Below are 5,322 nucleotides of genomic sequence, written 5' to 3'. Positions count from 1 at the left end.
CTTCCATACTGTTTTCCAGAGTGGCTGCACCAGCTTGCATTCCCACCAACAGCGTAGGAAGTTTCCTCTTTCTCCGCATCCCCGCCAACATCTGTTGTTTCCTGACTTGTTAATTTTAGCCATTCTGACTGGTGTGAGGTGGCATCTCTATTAGTGTATATTTTAAATGAAATATAAAGATTTGGTGTATTATTATCAACAATATAAAGCTCTTTAAACATATAAAAAATAATAGTTCATTTCTCTATAATCTATTAGAAAAATTTCAGGGAAAATAATTTAAAGTTAAATGGCAGCATATGTTTAAACTTCCAATTATAAAACACGAGTCAATTGAAAGTACTAATTTCAGACTTTCATTAAAAAAACCCAGAAAACTCAAATTGTGATCTTTGGGGTCAAAAGAAAACACACAGTAATCAGCAGGAGCCAAATATGATGACCTATTTTTCAATGGTCATTTTTCATAACAATCATAAAAATGGCATTTTTTTCTCACAGCATACTTTAGACAAGTCATTTTTTAGGAATAATTTAGTTCTGAGATGAAAGAGAAACACTTCTCTAGAGCATCTATATTTCACCCAGGAAGGCTTGAGGATGATATCACCCTATTTTTAAAGCAAAAGTTAAAGTGTGCTATTTTGATATCACCTATTGATAGGTACTGTATTTCTCTCTCTCTTGGAAAGTCTCCCCTCACTGAAGGAAAAAGCAAAATATAATTTTATTACTTTTTAAAATTGCTATCTATAGTACTTTCATAAACATCAAAGATAAAGGAAGGCATATGGAAAGTATGAGAAAAAGAATAAGCATTACTCATGGTCATAGATGTCATCATCCAGCGTGAAAGTCACTTATATATTCTGGAGTTCTCAAAAAGGACATCTTTCTACACCATTTCAGACCACAGAGAGTTGTGCCTGTTCTGAGTACTGGCCTGCACAGAAAGGTATTCCTTGGATCACATGAGTTACTCTTCTAATTGCCAGATAAGATACAGGATGACCAGTTAAATTGGAATTTCAGGTAAATAACAATTTTTTAAGTATCAGTATAACCTGATTCTTTTTTTTTTTTAACATACAGGATTTTACTAGTTTCAGGTGTACAATATAGTGATTCAATAATTCCATACATAACCCAATGCTCATAACGACAAGTGCACTCCTTAATCTCCAAAACCTATTTAACCCTTCCCCCCCATCCCCACCTTTCCTCTGGTAACTGTCAGTTTGTTTTCTATAATTAAGAGTCTGTTTATTGATTTCTCTCTCTCTCTCACTCTCTCTCTCTTTTTTCCCTTTGCTCATTTGTTTTGTTTCTTAAATTCCACATATGAGTGAAATCATATGGTATTTGTCTTTCTCTGACTGACTTATTTCACTTAGCATAATACTCTCTGGATCCATCCACATTGTTGTGAGTGGCAAGAGTTCATTGTTTTTTATGGCTGAGTAATATTCCATTATATATATATATATATATATACCACACCTTATTTATCAATTCATCAATTGATGGACACTTGGGCTGCTTCCATAATTTGGCTTTTGTAAATAATGCTGCTATAAACATAAGGGTGCATACATCCATTCTAATTAATGTTCTTGTATTCTTTGGGTAAATAACCAGTAGGATGATTGCTGGATCATAAATAGTTCTATTTTTAACTTTTTGAGGAATCTCCATATTGTTTTCCACAATGGCTGCCCTAGTTTGCATTCCTACAACAGCATGTGAGTGTTCCTTTTTCTCCACATCCTCACCAACGCTTGTTTCTTGTGTTGTTGATTTTAGCCATTCTGACAGATATGAGCTGCTATCTCATTATAGTTTTGATTTGCATTTCCGTGATGGTAAGTGATGATCAACATCTTTTCATGTGTTGGTTGGCCATCTGGATGTCTTCTTTGGAGAAATGTCTATTCACGTCTGCTGCCCATTTTTTAAATCAGATTATTTGTTTTTTAGGCATTTAGTTGTATAAATTTTTTATATATTTTGGATACTCTTTATTGAATATGTCATTTGCAAATATTTTCTCCCATTTTGTAAGTTGCCTTAGTTTTGTTGATTGTTTCTTTTGCTATGCAGAAGCTTTTTATTTTGATGTAGTCCCAATAGTTTATTTTTGCTTTTGTTTCCCTTGCCTCAGGAGACATAACTAGAAAGAAGTTGTTATGGCCAATGTCAAAGAAGTTACTCCCAGTGTTTTCTTCAAGGATTCTTGTGGTTTAAAAAAAATTTTTTTTTGAAGATTTTATTTATTTATTTGACAGAGAGAGACACAGTGAGAGAGGCAACACAAGCAGGGAGAGTGGGAGAGGGAGAAGCAGGCTTCCCGCGGAGCAGGGAACCTGATGCAGGGCTCGATCCCAGGATGCTGGGATCATGACCTGAGCCAAAGGCAGATGCTTAACGACTGAGTCATCCAGGCACCCCGATTCTTGTGGTTTTAGATATCACATTTAGTTCTTTAATCCATTTAGAATTTATTTTTGTGTATGGTGTAAGAAAGTGTTCAAATTTCTTTCTTTTGCATGTGGCTGTCCTGTTTTCCCAACACCATTTGTTGAAGAGACTTTTTCCCATTGGATAGTCTTTCCTGCTTTGTCAAAGAATAATTTACCATATAGCTGTGGGTTTATTTCTGGGTTTTTTATTCCATTCTATTGATCTATGTGTCTATTTTTTGTGCCAGTACCATACTGTTTTGATTACTACAGGTTTGTAATATACTTAAGTTCAAAATTGTGATGCCTCCAACTTTGCTTTTTCTTTTTCAAGATTACTTTGCTTATTTGGGGTCTTTTGGGGTTCCATACAAATTTTAGGATTATTTTTTCTAGTTCTGTGAAGAATGCTGTTGGTATTTTGATAAGAATTGCATTAAATGTATATATTTCTTTGGATAGTATAGATATTTTATTTTACTTTACTTTATTTATTTATTTATTTTTCATTTCAAAGGATTGATTTATTTTACAATAGAAAAGTATACCTTTGAACCAGCCAAGTTCAAAGTTAGAAGAAGGGTACAACTGCAGTTCTGGATAATGCATCTGTATTTCATTCAAAGCCACTGATCATGTGAGCAATCTCCCAGTTAGTCTCTGCAGACAGTGGTCCCTCAATTTCAACACCTTTTTCGGTGACAGTGGCGATTTGAAACCGGTTATAAGAACGGGCATCTCAATAATACAGCACTCGCATGCAGCGTTCCACTAGCTCTCGGGCCTCAGTCCCGCTCAGGACTGGCTGCTTCTCCAGAACTTCTCGCAGCAGAAGCTGAGCCAGGTATGTACCATAACCAGTGGCCAGCGAAGGGGCTTCATAAGCGACACCAAGCATGTCCACATAACCAAGGAAGCTCTCTCCATCAGCATAGCCTCCAATGACCATGGTGTTCCACAGGGGGTTCATCTTGGAGCGGCGGCCGTACATGGCCCTGGTCAGCCATGAATGAATAGCTCTAGGACTATAGCTGTGTCCATCTCCCAACAGCTCCTCATCAATCACCATCTGCGGAGAACTTGCTTCAAATACTGGAAATCTGCGTAGTCTCCGGAAGTACCCAGCATGGTGCTGTCGTTGACTCGCATTATGCGAGAGATGTTGCGGAAACGAGCCAAGGAGCCGTAGGAGCCCAGCATGTCTGCGGCAATCACCACTCCACCCTCAAACTTAACGCCCAGGACCGAGGTCCCGGTCACCATGGGGTTCTGCGTGTGCGTAATCGGACTCCCGTAGGGCGCGGACGCTGGCTCCTCGGAGGCACCAGGAGTAGGCGGGATGTGGTAAAACTGCCCGGGAGCCCGGACCCCCAGCCCAAAGTCTGGATAGTATAGATATTTTAACAAGATTTGTTCTTTCAATCCGTGAGAATGGAATGTCTTTCCATTTCTTTGTGTCATCTTCCATTTCTTTCATCAGCATTTTATAGTTTTCAGAGTACAGGCTTTTCACCTCTTTGGTTAGGTTTATTCCTAGGTATCTTATTATTTTTGGTGCATATTTAAATGTGATCAATTTCTTTATTTCTTTTTCTGCTTCTTCATTATTGGCATATAGAAATGCAAGAGATTTCTGTATATTGATTTTGTATCCTGCAACTTTACTGAATTCATTTATCAGTTCTGGCAGTTTTTGGTGCAGTCTTTCAGGTTTTCTATATATAGTATCTATATATATTTTCTATACATAGTATCATGTCATCTGCAAATAGTGAAAGGTTTGCTTCTTTCTTACCAATTTGGATGCCTTTTATTTATTTTTGTTGTCTGATTGCTGTGGCTAGGACTTCCAGTACTATGTTGATTAAAAGTGGTGAAAATGGACATCCTTATTTTGTTCCTGAACTTAGGGGAAAAGCTCTCAGTTTTTTTCCCATTAAGGATGATGGTCACTGTGGATTTTTTATACATGGCCTTTATTATGTTGAGGTATATTGCCTCTAAACCTTCTTTGTTGAGGGTTTTTTTTTTTTTCATGAGTGGATGTTGTACTTTGTCAAATGCTCTTTCTGAGTCTATTGAAATGGTCATATGGTTCTTATCCTTTCTCTTATTGATGTGATATATTACATTGATTGATTTGTGAATATTGAACCACTCATGCAAATCAGGAATAAATCCCATTTGATCATGGTGAATGATTTTTTAAATGTATTATTGGATTCAGCTTGTTGGTATATTGCTTTTTGTTTGTAACAGGTTTAAAGATTTTATTTATTTATTTGAGAGAGAGAGAGCGAGCATGGGCAGGGGCAGAGGCAGAAGCAGAGGGAGAAACAGACTTCCCACTGAGCAGGAAGCCCAATGTGGGGCTCAATCCCAGGACCCCGGGATCATGACCTGAGCAGAAGGCAGACACTTAACTGGCCGAGCCACCCAGGTACTCCTGTTAGTATATTACTGAGAATTTTTGCATCTATGTTCATCAGGGATATTGGAGTATTGCCTAGTTTTTAAAAACGGTATTATTTTTTGTCTGAAATTCCAATTTAACTTGTAGTCCTCTATTTTATTTGTTAAATCTAATTCCATTTGGTTTAGCATTGTTTTTGTTGAAAGTAACTTGTAGGGTATCAAATATTTTCTGTGGACCTTGTCACCAGAACAAAGTTTCTATTTACACCTTCCTTTGTGCTACATTTGCCATCATAAGGTGATCCCAAATTCCAACCAACATCAATGGAAATGTAATGAGGTAGCTAGAATTCTAGTAGGGTTGATATTCCTGAGAAAATCATAAGGGGGCTTTGGGACTTCTTTCCACAGTAGTGAGGGGCTGGTGTGTTTAGCATGGTTGTGAGGC

General features: G+C 37.3%; 1 pseudogene; it reads right to left on the bottom strand.

Moving 5' to 3' along the window:
* Nucleotides 1-3,060: 3,060 nt before the first annotated feature.
* LOC102748256 (proteasome subunit beta type-4 pseudogene) lies at nt 3,061-3,923 on the bottom strand (annotated as a pseudogene).
* Nucleotides 3,924-5,322: the final 1,399 nt, after the last annotated feature.

This window comes from Leptonychotes weddellii, chromosome 3, assembly GCF_054177405.1.
Source record: "Leptonychotes weddellii isolate Sample4059 chromosome 3, ASM5417740v2, whole genome shotgun sequence".
In the NCBI taxonomy this organism is placed as follows: domain Eukaryota; kingdom Metazoa; phylum Chordata; class Mammalia; order Carnivora; family Phocidae; genus Leptonychotes; species Leptonychotes weddellii.
The sequence above is the reverse complement of the archived record's forward strand: the minus strand, read 5'-3'. Positions and strand labels throughout refer to the sequence as shown.